We start from the raw sequence: 25562 nt of genomic DNA on the forward strand, positions 1-25562 counted from the left end.
GGAATAATCCCTGGCTGTAGCAGAAATGTTTGCCCAGTGCTACAGTATGTCCCACCTGGAGGATTATGGAAAAAGCAGCCCAACACAACTGGAGTGTGCTAGGTTGGGAAATCCAGGTCCGCCTGATTGCATCCCACATTTTCAGCCAGGATAGTTTTATTTAGACTGTGAGCTTGTGGTCAAGGACCTGTGAATTTCCATTCAGCCACAGTGCGCAGCATACGTAATAAGTTGTTATGAGTAATGTGAGGATGACAATGAACTGCACAACTTTTCCCACCCACCGCATGCCCTCCACCACTGCAACAGCCCATTAGCTGCACAGGCTGACATCCATGGAATGCCTCACCTTTCCCTCCTTTGGAAAGGGAAGGATCTACTCTTGTTTAAATTGGGAGCTGCTTTGGCTAAATCCAAATAGTGCAGTTGCACACACTTTTCAGACACTGAAATCCCTGGCAGGATGAATGGAGCAAGTTAAGGGGGTGATCCTAGGCATGTTTAGACCAAAAGCCCAACAATTCCCGGCAATCCCCAACAAGCTGGGACTTCTGGGATGACTGCTACTACTACGTCGTCATCTTCTTTGTCTTCATCATCATCATCTTCTTCTTCTTCGTCTCCTCCTCCTCCTTGATATGCTCAAGATTGCACCCTACATCTGGACAGTGGTTGTTCAGATCTTCTCACATTTTTACAACAATGCCTTTTATTTCTGCCATCAAACAGCTGGAATTTCATCTGTCTCAGAACAATACTGGAATGGGGTCTGAATGAATGGGTAGGAAGGCTTCCATTAAATTGGATCTCCTGAACTGGCAAAATGGTGTGTGTGTGTTTGTGTGTGGATAAGCTTCACAGTTTAGGTTTCTCCTTGGTAGATTCAAGATTCTACCCTCTCTTCCCCCTCCTCCTCCCTCCTCCTCTTCCAGTGCATTTCTAGGAGCATTTTCTTGTGGCTATTTCAAGCCTTCTTAGACAAGAGATGCTCACAGATGGACCAATCAGTTTATCGATGGTCTGTGTCTCTTCCCACTGATTTGATGGATAAATCTGTTCCATTTCACCATCCATCAGCTGCATTTTCAAAAGCAATCAAAACAGTATTCAGATGAGTATCCATCCCCTGCTCAAAATGCATACTTAACTGTATTCTTTGGTCTGCTTACAGTGCCAAGGACTGTGTTACAATGTTCAAGAACACTATGAAATCTAGTGAGTATTAAGTTCTGATCATTCACTGATCTAAAGCATGTAAATCTGGTTACTCACATAGGAAATTGCAAAGACTGCACTCCTCAAGCAACCTGAGGAATTCCTGAGGAAATACGGGAGGTGCCTTCCTCCCAACACCACCCCAGCTAAGAAGGTGAGGATTGTTCCCTTAGTACAGGACCGAACAGGAAGACATATGCTACTAAAGGTGGAGAATCTGAAGTACTACTTGTATTAAAATAAGCTGACTGAAGAGGGGGTTATACACACAGCAGTAGAAAAGAAAGCAAAATGTCACAACCAGCAACTAATGGCTGCCAAAAATCTGCCAGGCAAGAGTCAAGTAAAAACATAATATTTGGCACAAACGATCATAGCTAAGCTCTTTCTGTGCTGGCTGAGTATGTGGCAGAAGCATCAGGCCAAAAAGGTCAGGCCTGCCCTTCAGTCCAGGAAGTGCCCTTATCAGAGAGATTACAGAGAAGAAACTGCTTGGTTGGCCCAAGTCATGAGTCTCTTTGGAAGGCAGAAGAGTCATTGTGTGGCTGGTTTAAGAGCCATGCATGCTTGACTGCCTTAGTGGTGCTTTTGTCATGGGCAGCCGCTGCAGCTGTTGCTTCCACCACTGCTTTTAGGAAAGTGTCCAAGTAGCAGGACACCTCTAGATGTATCTGCCTATGATGGAGTTCACTTGCCGTTTTTAAAATTATATTTCCTGTGGCAAGCAGCTCATCATCATCACCACCACCACCACCACCAACATGACAGTAAAAACACAAAACTATGATAAGGCAACGCAACCATTCTTACAATGTTGGTGTTTTGGAGCCACTAACATTGCAGTCCTGAATTTACTTAAGTGGGTTGAACTCAATGAGACTTTACTCCGAGGAGACATGCCCAGCACTGTGCTGTGAATTAGCCTGATGGTGTACTCAGCAGAACATCTAGCAGTGTGCCTATGGGGTGGTCATTCCTACTAAAAGCAGCCTGCTTTTTGAGCCAGTGTTGCTATTGCAAATGTTACGGGTTTACTTGTGACAATTTAATTGGATTTTTGGGCAAATGTGCACACAGAACAAGGATGCATAAGATTTTTGCTTTCATTTGTTAAATAGGAAGGATCCCACTTGCACCCTGGAATGTGATCCCAAGTGCATTTTCTGGGCAAATCCCACATACCCCTGAGTTGGTGGTGCTCATTTCCAAATACCTACTTTAGGAAATAGGTATTTTCATATTTAATCAGTGGGGAGAAAGCACCTGTTTAGGCCTGTGCTTGGAAAAAAAAAGTGCACTCAAATGCATACTTTCCTCATTTGAAGGGAGGTGAGGGACAAAAGTTTGCAGCTGGGAATAAGCAGACCAAATTCTGAGATGGAACTTGGTGAACTCTGATAGCTGCAATCTCATGGATTCCCTCCCCAAAAGAGAATTTTACAAACGCAGCTGAATAGCCCACCGTGCAAGCTTTTTAAAGGGTGGCTCTTTTCCTGCCTTTGTGATCTACCTTGATGCTTCTTGTCCTGCTTCTTTTTAATCATTTTAATAGCCGTCTGCATGGTTCCTGATTCAGCTGCCTGGTGAAGTGAACATATTATGATCTTGCCCCTGTTCAGAAATCAAAAACTACTGTTGCGTCACTCACCAAGACCCCAGAGCCTCCTTTGCCCCTAAGGAACACTACTATCTGCAATATTTTAAGCAGCCATACAAGAAGGGGCTGTCTGAATCCAGGCACAGTTTCATGTCACCAAACTACCTTTGCTAGCTTTCCACCTTCAAATGCTCCCAAATACACCATCATCGTTTTTGCTAGCTACAAACAAGAGGGCTAACACAGCCCATGCTGTTGTTTTCAGATAAAAGGATTTTTCATTTAAAATTAACCACCATTCAGATTTGGAACCTCCCAGCCTACTAAATTCAATGAGGCAAAAAAGAGTCTCTAGTCAGAACTTATCTCCTCCAGAAATAAAACATACAGTAGGAGAAGTAACAAATTGCTTGGCACCTCATTAGCAATTGTAAGCAGACTCCATTTTCACCCTGGGGTCTCATTGGAATGATTTGTTAGGCAGGTCTCTCCCCCTTCCCTCTTAATTGAAGGGAGTTGGAGGCAAGGCAAGAACAACAGTGATTATTTGTGTCCTTCTGGGACTCCTGTCTTGCTGTCTACTGCTAAAGTGCCCCTCTACCTGATGTTGTTTCTGGAACGCGAATCTAGCTCCATGTAGCTCCTGTGTGTGGGTCTGATTGTTCAGACAACGTGGCCAACCTAATAGAAGATGACCGGCCTTCTCCCGTGTCTAACATACTGGGCAAAATAAGACCTCCATATGCTGGCCCAGACGTCCGTGGGTGCCAGAAAGCTGTTACTTTGACAGACTGTTCCCCGCAGTGTAATTAACGGTTATGCTAAGTACACTACAGTGTAAGGCCCCGTCAGATTAGGGCCCTCGATACAGTCAAATTACCTGAGTGTTTTCCGCTGAGGGAAGCGTACCCAGTTTGCTCCCCACACCGGTGCCTCCTGCAAAATCTCCTCTGGCAGTTGTTTCATCTCAAGACAGTGGCTGCACTTCCAGCAGTAATGAAATTGAAAATGTTGGAGGTTTCGTATGCATCTCGAGGAGATGGTGCAGCAGGATGTCAGATGAACTGGAGTAGGACTTCTTAGAGTGTTCGTCCCAACAGGCCCTATCAGCAGCCTCAAACATTTAAAAAGCATGAGATTTGCATAAAAGATCTTGCTCTTTGAAAAACACCGCAAGATTCCTATATAGAGCTTATTTTTAAGAACTGCAGTTTATAGAATCTTCCTCTATGCTTAGACCTAAAACGGTCCCCACAACATTTGGCCTTCACCTCTTAAAAGTGACTTTTATGAGCCATTGGTTGAGATTCAAATCCACGAAATGTAATAAAGCAGCTGTAGGCAGTGCTTAATTCATAAAATATGAGATGGAAGAATCCAAGTCTGCCTGGAAGCTGCATGCTATGACCTAGAAATGTTTTCTCCCATCCTGGTCTGGTTTTGGCCATTTTTCTGCTCGGTTTGTGCTCGCCCCCATTGCAGTGGCTCACGGAGATGAACCGCATGTGATGGTGGCAGTCCATGTTGCCATTGCAATCTGCACCATGGAGGAGTGGACCGATCCAAGTCTAGGCATGCCATGCTTGTAGACGCCATGCATGGATTCAGCCTTTTCTTTGGTCTGGACTTCCACATATCGGTGCACTGCAAATGTGTGGGACTTCAGCCCCCGTCATCCTCAGCCAATCTGGAACATTTCAAGTATTGTGAACAAACGAAGACTTGCAAAACAACAAACCATGAAATAATGAGCGTCGTCGTCGATGCTAAAGGCACATATGTAAAAATATATGTCGAACAAGTCTATTATAATGCGAATGATGAGCGTCATAAAATTACGATTTTATTTTATTGAAAATAAAATCCCATGCAGTCTTGCTGGTGACTGTCTAGCTTGGTGCAAAAGCTGCTTTGGGACTGGGGTGGAGAATGGCAGCCAGACCCTCCACCCCATTCATGCCACTGCTCCTCTGTCACACACGTCACGCCTTTGGATTGGCCATGTGCTGAGGGAGTGGGTGAAGAACAACTGACTGGGGGCCCTGGTGCCTCCTGCCGCTTATTGGTGCTTTACAGCAGGGGTGCAGCATGGACAGTCCGCACACTGCACATGGCCCTGCAAGACATTTCTGGCAGCCATCCAGGGGTCGGGCTGGATGGCTTGGTTGTCTGTTTCATATGGCATAGCCGAATGCAGCATTATCGCATGAGAGTTCACTGAAGCAAGATATAAAATGTGGTGCTTCTGCAAGTACTGTGACATTGTTTCAGACTTCCCTCTCGCTACGGCTAGTGGCAAGGGATTCTTTCCCTTCTCTTTGATTTCTGAAGAGTAACTGGCAACAGGGAAGGGATTTCTTTGCTAGTATTAGTGCCTCTGCTACCAAGAGACACCCCAAGGATCCCTTTTCTCGCACTCCTGCTCGCAAGGAAATCCCTCTCCTCTCTGCAGCAAGAGACATAGCAGAGATGTCCTTGCTTGCGCATCAGCAAGGGAATCTACTTCTGTGTGTGTGCGCGCGCATGAGCATGGGAGTGTGTGTTTGTGTGCATGCCTCTACTGGGAAAATATGCCTGTTTTCAAAATCATCACAACCATTTTATGGATTTTTTCAGTACGAGTAAAAGAAACTGGTAGCAAGGTCTGGCTATTTATCCAGACTGCCACCATCAAATTTTGATGGCAAATTTGGTGACCTGGCATTGGTGAAGGCACTGTGGGGCTGCCAGGCTTCCTATATTCAGCCTACCTATGGGGACTGTCTTTGCCATATGATAAGTTGCTCCAGCGGGTTGTCAACCCAACCTTCAGGAAGAGCCTGTGGGGGAAGGTCAGTGGGGCTGCAGTGGGTGGTACACAGGTGCCCTGCCTTGTGCAGGTCGAGGTAACTTCCACTAGCCCAAAGCCACAACTGGATACAACCCAATCTGATGATCTGTCTAATTACATGGCAGAAATTAATCACACAATTGCTCAGGAGGCCTTCACAGCCTTATAAATTGTAGGCAAGGGTCATTGATCTTGACAGTTCTATCACAAAGAGAAATATCAGATCTTTGCAAATGCTCTCTAGGGATTGAAAGTATACTGGATACACTGGTGAATGTAAATTCATAGTGTTGAAATTCTGTTGCTGAAGACAGGTTCTGGCTGCTGGATGCACAGTGATGAATGGGTTGTTTAATTTGAAGAAATGAACTGCCAGAAACAATGGCTGAGCAAAGCCGTTTCCCTGATCCCTAACGGAAAGGAAAGCCAAATTGAAATGTGGGCTGTCCCCACCTTTCTTATTTGTGTAAGGTTTCATCCTCTGAAATGAGGTTTGTAAAGTTTGTAAAGCTCTTCATTTAAAAAAAAAAAAGGTAAGAGTGTTTAAAAAGGGGATGGATTGGCTGCTAAAATAGCAAACCAAATGTTCACAACAAAATTTCATCTCTCTCTCTCTCTCAATCTCAACCTCTAATGTCCCTGATTCATTCCAATTGGACATATCCAGAAATAAAAGGCTGGCTGATTTGTATCAATGTGTGCACACATTCCACAGGTGAAATTCTCGTGTTAACTATTAGCATCCAGTTACGGTGAAAGAGTTTGTTTTAAAAAATGCATTTGATGTCATGATACCATTACAAGGGGATCAACTGTTTATCTTGAACAGTGACAGAACAAATGAAGCTGATGAAAAAATATATAATGTTTTGCTACATTGCTGGGAGCTCCGGAAGGCTGCACAAAAGGTTTCCCTGGGCTGCTTTGGCTGGTCACAGCAGTAGGAGCCTTTGCAGTAGCTACGCTGTTCCTGGGACTGTTTCCAGCTTTGTCCTTGGCTGTCCTCTGTCTCCCGCCAGCCCCTGCTGCTGCCAGCCTGGCCCTGCCTTGCCAGGCCCCTGTCCCTTGTCCTCTTGGACCTCACCTTTGCTTTGCTTCTGGGCCTCAGCTTGTTTCTGGATATTGCCGTCACTTCTCACCCTGCCCTGCCTCGTTGGCAGCTGATCTTGGGCTGGTCCTGAGCTTGCCTTCGGTTCTGCCCTACCTTATGGATATCCAGTCCTGACCATGCCTCTGCCTTTGGACCTGCCATGCCTGGGCAGCAGCTGATCTTTGCTGGCTCCTGATCTTGTCTGTGCCTCTGAAGCCGCTATGGCCTTGTACCTGGCCCTGCCTTCACTTCTGGCCCTGCCTTGCTGGTACCTGTCCTTTGCATCTTTCAGACTTTGCCTTTGCCTCTGGCCCATCTGTGTTCCACAAAGAGCTCCATCATCCCAGGTCCTGATGCCCCAGCCCCAGACACCTGCCACCTCCCTCCTGGACCTGTCACAATGGCAGGAAGGAGGGGGACAGCACTGTTATAATAAACACTCCTTCAGGTTAGTGAAGCAGGGGCACTGGTGCCAGGGTGGCTGCTCATGTCCATGGAGGAAACGTGGTAAAAAAAAAAAGATTTGCATAAAAGTTGTTGCTGTTGTTATAATTCTATACCACCTGTAGCTGAGATCTGGGCACCAAGGTATAAGAAAGATGCAGGAAAATTAGAAAAGGTCCAGAGGAAGGCAACAAAAATGATCCAGGATTTGGAAACACTGCCCACTGAGGAGAGGCTGAGAGAACTGGGCATGTTCAGCCTTGAGAAGAGAAGACTGAGAGGGGACAGGATATCCTTCTAGCAGTGCCTCAAAGTCTGTCACAAAGAGGAAGGTCAAGATTTCTCCTTACTGATATCAGAGTGTAGGACACAGAATAATCAGCTCAAGCTGTGTCAACCCAGATTCAGGCTGGGCATCAGGGAAATCTTCCTCACTGTCAGCAATATGACAGTGGAACCAGCTGCCCGGAGAGGTGGTGGGCTCTCCCACACTAGAGCCATTCAGAAAGAAACTGGACAGCCATCTGAGTGGGGTGGTGTAACTTGGTATCCTGCAGCAGCAGGGGGGTGGACTCAATGGCCTTCATGGCCCCTCCCAACTCTACTACTCTATGATTCTAGGTTGGGGGACTTTTGCCAGGAGACAGTGACTGCCCCAAATGCTCCACCCAAGGAAAGAAAAGAGGCTTTTGCAGAGCTTCTAAGGGTAGCCAAGCCAGTCCATTGATTCTCTCTTCTCTCTCGTGGCCCACTGCCATATCATTCCTGAAGCTTTTGAAAGCAGAAAGGCAAAGTGATAGGTAAGGCAAAAAAAAAACCCAAACAAACAAGCAAAGCGAAGGGATTAAATTTCAGCAGGTTATGCAGTTTTAAAGTCACAAGATCCTTGGTATAAAAAGGTGATAACGCAGGAGGAAACATCTAGCAAGGGAGAAGTATGTAGCAGGCACATTTCTTTCCACCCATATTATGCACACAGTTTGATGGAAACCGTGTACACAAAACAAGATCCCCATCACAACATTTAACAGTAAAATGAGTGGAGCTGGACCTGCAGTTCTATTTGGGCCGACCCTTAACGGGCAAAAGAACTTTCACATGTACCATTGTGCAGTTGGAAACAGTTGTCATTTGAAAGTTTAGTACCAGGAGGATCACTGAGCTGTACTCTTATTTATTTAGAATATTTGTATGCCGTCCTTTCGCAGAGCCTCAGGATGACTTACATAAAGCCGTCTCAAATCTTGCATTTGAGATTCTGAATATGGAACGCTAATCTTCATCTTAAGAAAATGAAATGCTTTTGACCCAGGTGATGAAGCCAATGGGGCTTACCTAAAAGAAGGGAAACAGGCAAGGAGCAAGGATCAGGGGTCAATATCAGGGGGAAGCATTAAGTGACATGACCATGATCATATAAATTCATTTTCAGCTGAAGAACCAGATCTGTTCCATTCCAAATTCTTTGCTTAGCCCATTAGACTTAATACAAAATGTTTCCAATTAGAGGGAAAGGCACAAAGGCTATAGCAAACATTCATGTTCAACAAATTCCAAAGGAAATAGAAACTGTGTAACTGACCGCATGTGGGTTTTGGTGGTATCTGAGGGGGCAGAAATATTCCTGAGCCAGACTTTTTACAGATCAAGATGTGAAAAAATACAGCATCAGGGACCCTCCCCCACCCCCGGCTGCCCTACCTAACGGATCCTTTCTGGATTCCTTTTAAACTGTGAAAAATGTGTGGCATTGGTTTACTGAACATTCAGATATTACAGAAGAGGGTATGTTTAAATCAAGCAAATACCCAACTTCTGTACAGTATTGGTGAGACCACTTTAAGCCCCTTCTATGGCTGTGCAATCAAAATAATCTATTTTACATGATTGCTATAACAGCCTAATGAAAAACTCCTTGACACAAAAGTCGGGTCCTACTTTCTCAGGAGGGCTTCCAAGCTTTCATTCACCTCTTTTCACCCTGCTTCTCTTTGTTGCTTAGCCTTCAATGAAACTGCAGAAAGGAATGAAAGACAAAACCTTGGAACGGGGCTGCGCTGAAACTTGCAATTATCTCCTTTGGAAGGCTTCAAAGCCAATCTCTTTTGGGCCACTGCCTTTTCCTGGCTTGTCATTTATTGCTATCAGTTTCAGAGGGTGTTCTTCTTTGAGTTGATACCCTCACTCTTGACCTCCCTCCACCTTTGTTTTCTCTAACCACAACCAATAGGAATCTCTGAAAGAAAGAAAACACACATGCCTGAAACTTATAAAATGATCTTGGCCCATAAAGAAATCAGTGTTTGCTTTTCAGAGATTATTTTCCTTAGAGAACATTCTCCACAAGTTATTGTAAATCAAGCCTGCCATGATGTCCAACAAGTCAAATGTGACTGACCAGCCAGTGCGGGATTGCAAGGTCCTTGATAGCTGCCTGGTCTACTGTCTCTGGAGTTTCTGGGAAACCAGCAAAAAATCGACTTAAGGAAGCTCCCGTCAGCTAAAGTTGGGACTGTTCTGGTGTTTGCAAGCTTTGGCCAAATGATTGGGCCAGAGGAGTGCATGTGTCTTCCCCTCTGAAGGTTCTCTTCTGGTTTGTGCCGCTGGTCTATTTGTGTTGATGGTGTCACACGCTGAGACTTGACAGCTCCCACCACACCTTGTGAACTGTAATTTCCAGCACCAGCAATGTCTGAGAGCCATTTGGAAATTCAAAAGCTCCTGACCCAAGGCAGACCTCACCTCAGTAATGGTGTTGTCCACAACAAAAAGTCAGGGAAACAAAGGCAAATGGAGGTAGAAATTATAACTAGTGTGAATGTTTTGCACGACGGTCACTGTTTTCATGCTACAATTGATGGTCCTCCAGCACAGAAGCCCCAGGACCGTTTTTTTTTTTTTTTTTTTTGGCAGTGATCAACAGGCAAGTAGCATGTTGCCATATGGGATATGGAAATGAGGCATGAAAATTCAGCTAGGCCATCATCCTCAAAACTTCTTTCCGGTAACATCCTGAGATTGTCACAGTGGACTGGCAACAGAGCGAAACAAGAGGGTAAAAGGGATATGGGCTCAGACACTGCCTCAAAATGACAGTTAAGAAACTCAGAATGTCCTTTTCAAGCTCCACAAGCAAGCAGCATGATAACCTGCCAATCCAGTTCAGGACTGCAAAATTTCAGAACTTTACATTAATACCTGACCTTCTTTAGAAAGCCGAGGTGAAGCTCTTTCTATCTGCTTTTTAACTTTTGGTGCTTGAACTCTTAAAACATGTCTGAGTTCCATGGTCCTTCCAGAAAAAAAAAAAGAATGCTCTCTAGTGGTATTGTTTTCAACCACATAGCATGAATATCAAACACATCTTTGCCATTGGTCAGTGAGAGGATTAGCAAGCATCCTTACCCTACGAGAGTAAGGATCCTTCGTAGAGGTCTGAAGCTTCGCAGAACCTTGCTGCATCACTTATGACTTCACTTCCAAAAAGGGACCAGAGGATTATGTACCTGCTTCTGCCTATGGTCAGATCCCATTGCTCCAGTCCAGCAATGTCTTGCAGGCAGATGCAAGACACCCGCGGAGCTCCCCATGAAAGAACTGGGAAATTATTTTCATTGAAGAAGGCATCTGTCCTCAACCCATTTGGGTACATGCTGAGCTGTCTCCTTCATTAAAATGAATGGAACCATCCTGTGAGTGGTGAGATCTTCTTGTTCATTTCAGTGGGGTTGTTCCTGGCATGCCAGGTAAGTAACAAGGTGTGTTAACCTCCGAAGCCACGTTCAGAATTGCAGCCTGGCCCGAGGGCTACACACTCCTCTCCCTGCTGACCTTCCTGTCAATACATTGAGGTTTTCATCTGGCTCTTGATTCCCTTTTCCACTTGCAGCATTAAATGTCACCAGCAGAAAGAGGAGGGAATGCCACCATTTCTAAAAACAAAATAAATAACACACCATTGGCGTCTTGAAGGTTTTTCCTTAGGCCTTTTAAAAATCTGAAATGGTTTTTTTGGAAAGCCTCGACTTGGATAACTCATGTCTTCATCAACAGAACAAATCTGTCTCAAAGAAAGAAGGCACAGTGAGCAAGTAAAAATACTGTGGTCCAGCAAATGACGTCGAGGCCTGCAGGGTAATTAAAGCACTGCTAGTGCTCTGGGTATGGGAATGGAAAAGGGGTGGGTGGGGAGCTTCTGGTGCCTGATGGAATTTAAGGTAGTTCCATCTAATGTTTTTACTTTTTTGAAAAAATAAATCTGTTCCATCTCTTAAGGGGAAGGAATGGAAGTTTTGCAAAGGGCAATTGCTTTTCTCAGTTTAAGAAGCAGGTGAGGGCTATCACTGCAAGACGCAATGGTAATGATGATCATGGATTATGGTCCCTTGGTATAGCAAAGGCATGCTGTAGAAAGGAAGGAAAGCTTTAAAAATAAAGGGAAAATGCCATGGGAGGGAGTACAGTGTAGTCCGTAAAGGTGTTTGGCTGGTAAAAGAAAATGTGGGTACACAGGAGGCAATTAGGCTGATGGTGTTATCTCATAGCTGTGAGCCATTTACTATGGCTAAATAGCAAAAACTGGGTATATTCTGAAGATTTATTGTTTTTTGTGCAATTCACTGTTTTGTTAATTATACAAAGAGAACAGCCCAGTTGGCTTGTCCCTCATTTTGTCACTTCGCTGTTATGTAAGCTCATCTTCCACGGCTAAAATTAATTTCAAGGTATTTTTAAATAGGGATTTGCCAACATTCTCAGAATTTTCCATGTTCAGGACAAAATAACTTAAAAAAAAAAAAAAAGCGAGTAATGCAACTGACATATTCCACTATCCAGGCCCAGGGCTTTGAAGGGTTTGCTCTTAAAAGTCTGGGGTTCTATCCCTCTGCAGTCAACTATGTGAGTGCTTAGAAAGGTTGCACCCCTTTTTTCCGCACAGGGGTCTTATCCCGAGGAACTACAGAACAAGAAAGGAAAATGTTGCATTCTCCATGGGAGGAATAGCTGAGCTGTTCGGTCAGCCCAGCCAGTGTAGTTTCTTCCTGATAAGAAGCATAGAAACATAGAAACAGAGCGAGTCAGAAGGGGTCTCCCGGGCCATCTAGGCTGACCTCCGGCACCAGCCAGCTCCGCTCACGACATGCCCACCATGTGGATGTCCAGCCTATCCTTGAACACCCTCACCAATGGAGCCTTAACCACCTCCCGTGGAAGCCCATTCCACACCCTCGGGGTCCTGACTGTCAGGAAGTACTTCCTGGCATCCAAATGGAACCTTGGCTCCCTGAGCTTTGCTCCGTTGGCGCGCGTCCTGCCTTCCTCTGCCGGGGAGAACAGCTCTCTACCCACCTCTGTGTGACATCGCCTCACATACCTGTACGTCGCCAACATATCCATATATAAGAATCATTCTGAGCCTGCAAATATGTACCGATTCAAAAGAGAAAATACTTGAGATTCTTTTTAAAGGAGAAAGCAAAACTGATTCACACATTCATATGCATATTTTCATTACTCTGTGGTTGCTACTGAATTTGATCCATTGTGCTTTGGATGGCACTGCTGTATCTGTACATTGACTGTGTATTTCCCACTTTCGGAGCTTTTGACCCCCAAGTGGCATACTAGGAAACTTTAACTGTCCCTGCTAGCTATGTATCTGACTCAGAGGGTGAGAGCACATGAAGAACAATGCTCTGAACAGGACAACTTCCTTTCTCATCTGGCTTGTCCCACTGTCAGGGTACAAAGTTGTTTTGTGTCATACACAACAAAACAAGAGCCATGTTTGGAAATGGTTTTCTGTAGCATTAGTGTGATTTCACAGTTAATAGTTATTTTTACATATTCTGTTCTCTTTGTATCCTTTTGTTTCACACTTAACTGTAACATTTACCTTTAATTATGAACCTTCTACTCAGCACTTGTTACTGGGTGACATCTATAGGCCTTAAATTTATTTATCTATTTGTTAATTTGATTGATTTGATTGATGGGTCACCCAGTTAGCCCAGTGCCACAATGCAATACAGTAAAATCAACAAATATAATAAAGGCAGTAATAACAAAGAAATCACTGATTACCAATCAAAGAATAAACACTTAATAATAATTAAAAGAATTAAATCAGTAAGATAAATAAATAAATTGAGAAAGGGGTGCAACATAAAATGAATTACAGCAACAGTGCCAAAGTAATTATGCACAGTCCATAAGTTAGAAAGTTACGAAAATATAAAACTATAAAATGGCAGCAGCAATTAATGAACCTTAACACAATGCATTAAAAGCAAAGCCCAACAGATTCACCCTCCCAAGTGCCTATGAAACAAACATGTCTTCAGCTGGTATCTAAACGAGTGTAATGTCGGCGCCTGCCTACCCCACGTGGGAGAGAATTCCACAAGTGGGGCGCGGAAGGAGCAAAGCCGCCCCTCCTTGGCCTCTCCCCGCTTGCTTCACGCAGGGCAGCAATGCATAGGAGAGCCTCAGATGCTGACCGCAGTGCCCAGGAGGGGGTGCATGGAGAGAGGTGCTCCCTCGGCTAGCCTGGCCCCAGGCCCTCTGGCACTTTATATGGTATTGTGAGCCCTTTGAATTGGGCCTGGATGGCAACCGGCAGTCAGTGTAGCCCATGTAGGACTGGTGTAAATGCAATGGAAGGGGAATACATACATGTTCTATCACCTCAAGGCCTGCTATGCCACAAGACAGCCTGTTCCACGAGCAATCCGGTTGTTATGCGGACTTCAGATTGGATCTAGATTTACTCCGGATGAACTGGGCTGGTGGAAGTAAACTTCCTGCCACTTGTTTCCATGGTGGACTCTCCCAGCCCCACAAATCCAGGAGTTTCTATGGGGAGAGCTGTAGTCTCGAGTGTTGGACGGGGGACCTGGAAGATCCCGGTTCTATTCCACACTCCACCATGAAGGTCACTGAGTGCCTTTGGGCCAGTCGCTCGCAGGGTTGTTGCTGTGAGGATAAAGGCATGGAGGAGGACTGCATTAGCCACTTTGGATTCCTTGCGAAAGGAAAAGGGAGAGGATACAAATGCAGTGCAACAATAATGTGGGGAGGGGGGCCCCAGGACCTTCCATCTTGTGAATCCTGCATCCAGCCCTTCATTTGTTGCAGGAAGCCTTATGATAGGCTTTTACTGAGAGAAAGCAAGTGATCCGATGTCACTGTAGCCTTTCCCCCCACCAGCTTCAGTCATTCCACTTGTCACTGAAGATGCGCCTGTTAGTGTGCACCTTGTAGTCAATGGTGGCTGAACAGTGTTTCAAACTTCTAAAACAACTAACTTTCTATTATGAGACAAGATTACATTTGGACCTAGACAGGGCCAGAAAGAGACTCAAGGCTCACCAGTTATTAATTAAACAGTTAGCACCAGTTTAATGCAGTCATTTGCATTAAAATATTAGGACCCCCAGTGGATGGCTGCTTGGGATTTCCTTATGCAGCTATACTGATTATGACATCACTAAATACAAGTTCTGATCGTGCCTGGGACAGATCAGTTCACTGGCTAAGCAAACACTGTGGATTTGGCTCTTCACATGACATTCCTTTGAGAGCTTTTGTGCAATATTAATATTATCTTTAAAAATATCAATATGTCCTTACCTGATGTGACCAAATGTGGAAAAACACACACATTTCTCATTAAAACATATTCTAGTTTTTTTCCATATATTTGCCACCTTTTTCCAAATATATACTATAGACCTGACATTAAGGGTTTGGGCATATGTACAGATATAATACAGAGCACAAACACACTGACCAGTGTCAGCTAAACTGCACTTCAACATGTTCTCTCTGCCAATTGCTACAGATTTTTTAAAGGAAATTAATTCTGTACCTGGAGACAGAAAAACTGTAAGAGGTCCATGGAGTCAAAAACATGAAATCCCAGTGCAAACTAATATGCCATTAAATAGATTCTGCCTAGCACTGGGGCACGTGTTCCTGGTACAGCCACTGAAGCTACAGTTCTCTAAACAATGTTGTAAATATCAAACACTAAGGCCAAACCTATGAGCAGCAGAGGGCACATAACAAGCCGCAGGAGAGGCTGAAATCCCAGCTCTGACCTTGCAAACAGGCTGCATGCTCAGGGTCCCGGTTCCAACCTCAGGAAGGTGCCTCAAGGTCAGGGCTGGACCTCTGAAGCTGGGCTGCTCCATCTACCCTCACAACCAGCTATCCATCCCAGAGCAACTGATTTGGAGCTGAATGCAGTAAAGGCACCTATTTAAACAGACAGAAATATTCTTTCTACAGTGTTACATGTGACAACCTGCACATGCATAACAGTCATCAAGGGGGCCAGCCCTTCCATCAGGTGAGGTGAAGGACTTGCTCAGGCAACAGGTTCCAAGGAGTAACTGAATGAGCCCCCGCTCACCTTCCCAGGGTCTCCTCCTTCCTACCTTTTCCTTCTTCCTGGATGAAAAGAGCTTGCCAGCAGTCTAACAAGACTTTTGGAAGGCTCCCCATGGTGGAGAAGGGATGGCAGAGACGACAGTGGCAAGTTAGATTGGGCTAGGCCTGGCCATCTATAGGTTTGCAGGCATCAAGCAATGAACATGCACAGGTGAATCAGGAAGACGGTGGAGTGAATTCATGAGGCCAGGGTGGGCAAGAGAAAGCCGTGCCTTTTGTGCATTTCAAACACTAGCAGGCTGGAAGATGGAGCTTTCAGCATACGGAAGAAGGATGCATGAGAAACTTGTTTTTGCTCACACAACATACCAACGTGCCCTGTTTACAACTTCAGCAGTTATTATGAATACAAGCATAATAATGCATGCCTTTGAGAACAATGGTAATTTGCTGATCTGCACACACTGGATTCCCAAATGTATGGAAATTTCTTAACTGTACACACATTTACATGTATTTGTAATGAAACTGTCCTGCTTTAGTCTATGGAAGATATCTGGGAAATATGTGTGAAGGTAGGAAATTGAAGGAAATGGAATAGGGAAAGTGGCAGAGATGTTGTGTTCAGCTGATTTTCCCATTTGTATAGGCAGAGCTACAGTCACTAACATGAATGGGGATCAAGCAGGAGATGAACAGTAAATCAGAAATGATGAGAATTATGGTGATCGCAAACACCTCTCTGGAAGCCTGGCAGGAAGGAACAGACTATTATATCATAGACCCAAGGATACATAAGCATCTGTCAGTTTCTGTTTCTGTGGCTTTTGAATTTTTAAATGAATCGAAATGAATTTTGAATTTTTCTCAAGTTTTTTCCATCCTATTTATGAAGAAATTTGTGAATTGTTGGTGAATTCTTATAGAAGAAATGAACTGAAACAACATTCTCCCCTAGCTGCTCCGCCCAGATTCAGTAGGTACAGTCACTCCTACGATGGAGAGTTCCAGATGCCTTGTAGCTGTTAAAGAAAGAGAATGTCTCAGAATAAAAGATGTTGCAACTCTAATTCAGCACCACAAGCATGACTGAATGCACAGAGATACAAACTCCAAGTCTTAAGTCTGGGAACCCGAAGCTTGCATAGTTTAAAATTTCAAGTTCTTTCCATCCCAAAAAAGAATAAATTTGTGAATTTTTATAATTTGTCTGTTAAAGAACAACCACCAAATGAGAACCTCGCCCATCCTTTCCCATGTTATACTGCATTTCATTTTGTGCATTGCTCCCACCAGCACTCTTACCACATGCTAGGGGACCTGTAACCAGGTCTCAGACAGTACAGCCCTGTGCAGGTAGAACTCTCTATTCCCCTGATGTTTCCTGTGCTATCAGAGACATGCACCCCATTTCATCAGCCCTGGGGGTTAGCCTGGTGGGCTTAATAGAATGGTTGCTTTGGGCTTGAGCAGCTCATAACCAGATGGATCTTCCCTGCCCTGCTCTGCCTTCTAGGTTTGCAATCTTTTGGAACCTTGCCATTTGCTTGACCTTGCTTATATACCTGCCACCTTACCTGATCCCTCTGGCCTAACCTGGACTAAATACTTTCCCTCAGTCCTTTGAATGGACCATTTACAGGCTTAACCACATGGAGCACTTCCTTTTGAAATAGGGTGTAAAGCTCAAGCTGGGGTTGGAACGTCAAATGCAAAAATGTAAGCTGAATATTTCTACCAAATCTTATCCCATTATCTGTGTGATGTCACATTACCTGCAAGCAGACAAACAAACCTGCAAGTAGGATACTGAACTGCCAGGTAAGACCACACTTTGTTCAGTCAGCTACTACAGTTGGAAGCTCCAGTTTCAAGTCCTCACTCAGGTGCGGAGCTTACTGGGTGACTTTGGGCCAGTCATAGACTCTCAGCCCAGACTACCTCACAAGGTTGTTGTTGTGACAATAAGCTTGAGAGGAGAGGAGACTGATGTCTGCTGCACTGAGTTCCTTGAAGAGGAAAAAAAGTCAGACATACAGAGAATAAGCAAGTATTCCTTTATATTAGCAGCATTGTCACACCCCAGGCTGCACCCTATATCTCTGCTTGAATGTTGGTGCTTCAAAACTGTATCAGGAACAAGCAGCAAACTGTAGGGCAAGATTTTTTTTTATTTTTTAAACAACATTTGTGATATCACCAGCTCCAGCAATCCATGAGCCCCTCTTACTCAGCTCAGTCATGATTTTGAATGTGTAGAGTAAGCCTTCCTAGACTTCTTGAGTGCCTTCTGTCTTTCTGGAGAGACCCCATGCACCCACCACAACTATGCAAATTAGGCCACACAGTATACGTAAATCCCTGGATTTGCCATGGCTGCCATGTACATTTACAAAACCCCACCCTGCTGAAAGGTGAGATGGGCAGAACTGGCAGTGGATAATCAGCAGGTGATCTCCACACAGCAGGAACCAGAATCCATCCCTGGGGGGGAGGCGGTGTTCTGATTTACAAGGTCATATTCTCCCCCATGCTCATTTACATAGTGAAACATTTTCCTCAGCTCTGTCCCATGCTGCAGAATGTTATATAGCCATATATAGATATAGATGCAGATGGTATTTTTAAAAAAGCAAATTCTATATGTTGAACCTCCTTAAAACCGCAGGTATGTCAGAACAAGGGAATGAAAGTGAGGAGCTGTGAGTTCCTTGCTGTAAACAAGTTAAACATTTTTAAACACACACATGTCTCTTTAAGGGGATGGAGTTTGATTGAGTGGGTTTATTTTCACAGTGTTTCTGAGCTGGGTCAGAGGGAAAAATACTCACTATTGATGCCAAAGAAGTATTAGAGACAAAGCCGGGGAAATGATTTTTCCATTATTTCTTCTGCAAAACTGTCTCTCTCTATCTGCCAATCTTAGGTCAACAAACATGGAGCTGATTGACAAGTTAAAATGTTTAGCTTAACCTGCAACTCATATAAACCAATTTTACATTTTCTTGTACAGGAGGGAGATGTAAAACAAACAAACAACATTTTCCGCCTCTGCCTGCCGTCAAGTTCCTTCCCTGCATATGATCTGGGTGGCACTCATGCATTCAATGTCTATTTCTTAGGTGGAAAGCTCTCACAAATTAGAATGTTCTCCCTGACTGGATTAAAATGTTGTGGAGGCAAAGGTAGTCAACTGGATGCTCTTAAGGCTTCTGCATGGCTTTCCCCATGGCTGAATTAAGTGCCTAGCAAGAAATCGGGACAAGGAGAAAAGCAATGTCACAAAGAGGGGTCAACAAATGTAGGATGTTTCATAAAAGTTGCAGTGGCAATACCGACAAGGAAACAAGAAGTGACGTTTGTGGCTTTCAGATGCACTGAAGCGCCACACATGACCCTTAAAAAACCTTCCTCCAGAATAAGTATTTAGTGTTATGTGAGCATGGATCCTGCCCTCAGGATCATGGCAGACACACGGTCCCTTTCACATGGTCAATGAATGCAGATGAGCAGACAGAGTCAGATTTCAGCCAGTACTTATTGTGTGTTCACCCGCTGGTCTTGGCCTACACGCAACACAACACAACCATGCCTTTTCAGACTTCAGATTTTCAGTACTATAGAGAAGAAGAGAAGGGTGCAGATGAAATCTCCATAAGTTCTATGGAACTTTCATATGAGGTTGTGGAAGTCAGATAATGACCAGCAGGTGCTATCTGTTCCCTCGTCGCTGCCCCTCATTCATACTTTCCCTTAACGTGTGCAAAGAATGAAGAATGTAGAATTAATTCAATCCGAGTTATAAAGAACTGTTAGGGAATTGACCTGTTCCTTCCCCACTCGCTCCATTCCCTTCGTATCTGGTCCCACCCCTTCTGACAAGGAGGCATTGCTTCCCTGGCCCAGCTATCTGATCTTTCCCTGCCAGATTTAATCCCTGAGAGGCAAAGATGCAGCAAGGAAGCGGTCATGCAATCCTGCACAAGTGCATTGTCCACATCCTTCAGCTCTACTCACAGAAGCTCACCTGGCAAAACCGGACAAGATTGCAATCTGCAGATCACACCTGATTCTCCTGCTATAACAATGAAGTTCTGGGAATGCAAGAGATGTGATCCTGGAAGTGCCTGGAATTTTAAAAGAATGATTAGATTTGTAACATTCCAGATGTTCCTGTGCTGCTTAAGCACCAGTGGAGGGGCTCAGGTCAGGTTTGAGCCAGAGCCCAAGGGAAGGTCAGCATATTCCTATGATAAGGACTGGGCAAGGCATGTAACGCTGCCAGCAGATAACAGGTATCACAGGGAAATTGGCTCAGGAACTGGCTGAGGAGCAGATAAAACTGCCTTTGCAGGAAAGAGCTGTGCAACTCCAGGTAGCCAGGACATGGAAGCTGGGGCTCAGCTGCAGCCCCAAGCCACTCACTGCTAGCTAGCGTGGGCCATTGTTGGGTGTTGCTTTTGGCTCGGCTACCATGTGCATGTGCACAGGTGACAATAAGCAGCAGAGCAGCCCTCTGTATCCGGGAAGCAAGCTACCCCCGCTTGTTTCAGCATGTTCCACATGTCCTTGTGTGTTTTTAGCAGAGAGCATATGTCTGTGCTCCAGCTTGAACTTTCAGATAAGAAACAACTCCTTGCTCATGCCAACAAGAGAAGCATCCTAAAATGTTGGCCCAACTCGCATATTTATGTTTTTGATGCTGTCCAGCTTGTTTGGTTTCCTCCATTGTTTGCTTTTGCACTGGGACCTGGAGCACAGCAAAGGGTGGTCCTCCGTGTGTGAGACCAACTGTGTGTGGAGAGCGTTCAGCCATGGTGATTCTGAACATCTCTGGAATGAAAGGCTGGAGAATGTAAATGTTTTAAAAGCTGGCATAGAAGCTTGAAATAAGTTTATTTCTCTTCTAAATAGTTTTTTTCTAACAAAATAGAGCTCTGTAGTTGTTGTCGTTTTGGAGGGGAACAACTTCCTCTCCCTAAATTGCATTTTTCTTTTTAAAAGGCACCTCTGAGAAAGCCAAGCAATGTGTCTTCAGGGCCTTGTAAATCATCCTCAACTCCCTGTAAAAGAAGAATGCTGGGTAATATTTACTATGGGAACACACTTCCTGGCTAGAAGGGAAGTGAAGAGGCTGCAAGTGACCAGACATTTGGCAAAGGTTCAGCAGAGGCTTCTGATCCATCCGGATCTCATCACGCTCCGGCAGACCAGCTGCACACGGTGTTGGCCCTCCCACCTTCAGTACCAGGAGGTGCCTGGATCAAGGAGGCAGGCACTGGGCTTCCGGTTCCCTGCTGAGCCTTGCTGAGAACAGAGTGCCCCAAGGATGCTGTGAGTGCATTTATATATTAAAATGGTTGTTGGTTTCTCATCTTCTGTGGAGGGATGAGCAAGCAAGTGATTTTTCACAAGCATCCAGATTCTCCAAACCCCATTCAGAAGGTCATTTCATTTTCCATGTCCATTTCTGTTAGTTATTTATTTGTTTGTTTTTGTAGAGTTGTGCATGGGCAGCTTCTTGAAATCCTCTACTCTACTTCCTACTCCAGTGGGCAGAGGAAGTGGGGGGTTCAATTCTTCTGAATGCCTCCGACTGAAGAAGAAATTCTAACAATGCCTAAGAGTAATGCTGATCACCACCATTGGTGGTGGTTCTAGGTATGTCAGAATCTGGTCTTCTGTGGTGGCTGAGACCAGAACAACAACCACTTGCTTGAAAAATGCATCCTCCCCCCCCCCCCCCAGCACCCCAACACAAATGCAACTTTGAGAATTCACAGGCATTTTCGGAGAACGTGCTCTCCTGGTCAAGTTGCTTTCAGGGACATATTCTCATGATTTCTGAGCACAAATGGAATTCTCATACAATGCCGCCTCTGCATCATTTCAAGGTTCATAGCTACTTCTTGATGCCCTTTAGGATATTCCTGCCTTGAGGTTGAGAAGCAAATCTGATTGACTGAGAGTTGTGTGCTTGTTGGTACCACCTGCATATGCTAATGGAATGGATTCGAACAATACAACAGTCCACATTGCAACAACAATCCATGGTTCATTGGCACTTAACTGATACTCAACCAGCTGTCATAACAAACCATAGTAAGCATCCCACACTTCACAACCCAACAACTAATCATGGGTTTCCTTCTTGGATTGTTAGTGCAGCTGGATTCAGACAACATGATAATCCATGTTAGAACAATCCACATTCAACCTAAGTGTTATCATGTTGTCTGGATCTAGGCATGGTTTTCCTCCAAGTGTTTGGCCAAAACATTACTTTTTTATGCATTGGCAGCTACTAAATACTAGGCCTACCTGTGTATTTCTCCAAACATGAAAGCTAGAAATGTTTTTTTTAACAATAACATCTGAGAATACATGCTTTTAACTTTCACAGCAATATTCAGACGCCTTCAAACTAGCAACTTAAATGATCAGTTACAAATTTCAACTGCACTTACTTCCACAATTTTCTAGGGTCTAAAACACATGTTAGATACCATGGACATTGTACCAGCAACCTAACATGTGAGCTGATAATTTGTGGAACTACATGGCTCACACATCTCAGCTGAGTGGAGGGAAAAATGGACCAAGGCAGCAAGTTCAGCAGCTCTTTGTTTTGGATCAATTCTGGCATTGTCCTTTTGATAACTTTCTATAAAAGTGATGAAATTTTAGTGGAATCCAATTCTGAGAGCCAATACAGCTAATTGAACTAGTTAGAAAAACTTTAAATAAATAAATTAGATATGTCTGCCCCAAATATTGGAACCAACCACATGATTGCTTTTAGGACTGGAAAAGTACGGAGATTCAAACAGGAGCTTTGGCGTCATGGCAAGGTGAAACTCTCATCCAAACTCTCATCCAGGACTTGGTGTGCAGTTTATTTCTTCACTGGCATTGAAATAAGGCCAATTGGGGATATTCTGTAGTTGAGATTGTGCTTTGCTGCAGAGGTGGCAATGGCAAGATACAATTATCACAGTGCCAAAGTACACTTACCTATCTTCGTCTCTCTTTGCCACCCAATCTGTCTCCCCCCTCTCCCCACCTTGTCTCTTGGAACCAGAGCAGAGATGGAAAACTCTTGCTTTCTGTCTTAGCTGAGTAGGAACCACTGGCCTCAGATTCAAAGAACAAGAGATTCACTTTGCTTCACACATTCCCTTCGATCTAAAAAGCATCTCTGAGTAGGCACAGTCATTGCCTCAACTGATTTCTTCCTATAAAAGCAAGTTAACTTCCTGGTTAACTTCTTGAACCAATCAAGAGCAAAATCCGCTCAGGTTAGATGCAAAATTGTATATCATGCCAATCCTCGGAGACCAATAAAGTTGAGTTTCTAAGATAACCCAATGGACTTTTCTTGCACAAGTCTACTGTAATATTTTTCCCCTCCCACCCTGCAGTTTTACATTTTGGAAACACACCAAAATCCTGGCCACAATCAGGTGCTGCTGGTGGTCAGCAAACATACCACCCACAGTGTCAAGTAAATGGCCTCACTTCTGTTGCCTACGTCAAACTGAGCCCATCTTTCTGCACAATACCCCCTTTGCTTTACTGATCCCACCCAACTCTTTTTTTAATAGGGGGTTAATAAATTTGCCAGCCAAGACACATTGCCCTGCTATTAGTGGCAGTCTTGACATAGAGACTTCTAATGAGGGCTCAACTCTAGAGGGAATTGGGTTTTCTTCTCCCCTGCTCCTTTCGTCTCTCTGCTGAACGTGTGGGTTGGGGAAGGCAGTTAACTGTGGTTTGCTCAGTCAAGCCAATACAAGCAAACTGAACACCACATGGATTGCTGGAAGAGCCCATGGTTCATTTCATGGAGTGCTATGAATCAGAGAGATCTCCAGAAGACCAACACATGGCTCAGACATGTCAGTATGTACAAGCACATCTCTGTGGAGGCATCATGCACATCAAAACATAGTTAATTGCCACAACGAGCGCATTAGATGGGCGGCTGTTCCAAAGTTCTAAAGAACTTGTTCAAACATTAAGCTCACTTAATTACTTCACCTTATATTTGAAAGCCTATTAAAAAGGGATTTCCTTGATAATGGCTGCTTTGATGAACACAACTATTTAAGTTTTTATTGAAAATAATTACTATTCAGGGATCATGGTTTTGTCCAGAGAGGCCTTGCACAAGCCGAATGGCACTTCCTCTTGTACAAGGCAGGCCCACTGAATTCCCCATCCTGCTGCAGCTCCTGTGCACCATCACACCCTGCTTCAGAGGGCCCCTTGACCTGTTTGAGAGGCAGAGGGGCTTGCAAAATAGGGCAGAAACCAAGAAAGCCCTGTTGCATGAGTACAGTTCTGCTCAGCTATTCCTTGTTACAACCCAAAGGGATTTTTTTTAATCCTGTGGATAATCCCAGGCATTGTCTCTAGTGACAATCATAATATTTTGCAAAGCTAATCAAATATTCAGGCCCTGCTTTACAGCAGAAAATATCTTTTCGACAAAGTCAATGACTCACACTTCCTCCTGGCCTATTCTAGCTTCGTACTGCACACATGTATAGAAAGCTGCCCACTTATTTTCCACTTCTTTCAAGAGAAAATAGGTAAAACTTCCAAGATACGTAACTTTTTCTGATATCTTCTCTGTAGTCTTGGAGGGCCACTATATCTGAGTATCTGCAGTTCTGTTGTTAATATCCTGTTGCATTCTATGCATTTATGAGGAAGAAAATACAGTGACCATCCATTAACTAGAGTTAGTACATCAGCTACTTTCTGATAATAAGACAAAGGGGGACATGGGGCAAAAATTAACAGGAACAGCAGGAAGAAGATTCTACATAGGGAAACACAGAGAACTTGATTGGGATATCACTGCATCTAGGATATGAAACCCTGGGAGACTTCCCGGAAGTACTCGGGTGCTCTTATACAAAGAGGATCCTGATGAAGTACAGTTAATATCTAAGCCATCTGGTTTTCACTGCATTTTCAGAAGCTGGTTCAAGGTTTCCACTTGTAAGGATAACAAGTTATCATGTATGTGCAACATACATAGGTAGCAGTGATGTTCTTTTTACCATATTGGTGGATGTGCCCATTGTACTGAGCAGTTTGTTGAATATTGAACATTGTGCAAGCAAAGCTGTACAATTGCCTTCTGTGGAATCCTTTGTGGTCCACAGCAGTGGATAAAACATGGCTGCCCATGTGGTTTGGAAATGTCCCAGTTCCTTGCACAGATTTGTGCAATATTTCTGCCCATCTTGTTACAGACTTGTGCCCCTATCTGCTCTCTAGGCATCCAAAGGAAACTCAGCTAAATTGCCCTCTGGCACGCATTCCTGCTGGCTCATTTAATCGAATGCTGCTCTCATCATTGATGCCTTCTTGCATTTCTAGGCAGCTTGGTTCCTTTTCATTTCTCCTCCCCGTTAATGAGCTTCTCTTTATCTAGATATGGCCAACAAACAGGACAGAGAGAGGCTGAGGAAGTGATAAAGTCACAGGAACCCCTTTGGCGACTGAATGATGGACAGAAATACAGTTGGAGAGCCTGTTTCCTTTTTGGCACAGAACCGGCTGAGTAGCATGAAAATGAATACGTGGCTTGCCGCTTTCATTGGAGCCCCCCAACTGTGGGCTGCCAGTGGCAACCTTGGATTTAGTGTGAAAAATGGAACAGGAAATAGCCTTGTTTTACTAACATTCAACACCACCTACTGATGACCCTATTCAGTTAAGACTAACCTCTACCCTGTACTAAATTATAATTATTATTATTATTTACAGTTTCAAGTTTGAGTCTGCCAACTTCCACATATGCTAGACATTCGTCTTAACAGGAGGCTAACAAAACATCGCACAATTATTATTACTGTTGCCTCAGCTACAGGGATGGTAAAGGCAACTGTAGCATCCCGCAATGGTAGACCGAGCAGAATGGAAGCAAGCGAGTGCATTACACATTTGACATAAATTAAATAGCATAACAAAGCAGC

The sequence above is a fragment of the Varanus komodoensis genome, unplaced genomic scaffold, assembly GCF_004798865.1.
Source record: "Varanus komodoensis strain SLA01 unplaced genomic scaffold, ASM479886v1 scaffold98, whole genome shotgun sequence".
Taxonomy (NCBI): Eukaryota; Metazoa; Chordata; class Lepidosauria; order Squamata; family Varanidae; genus Varanus; species Varanus komodoensis.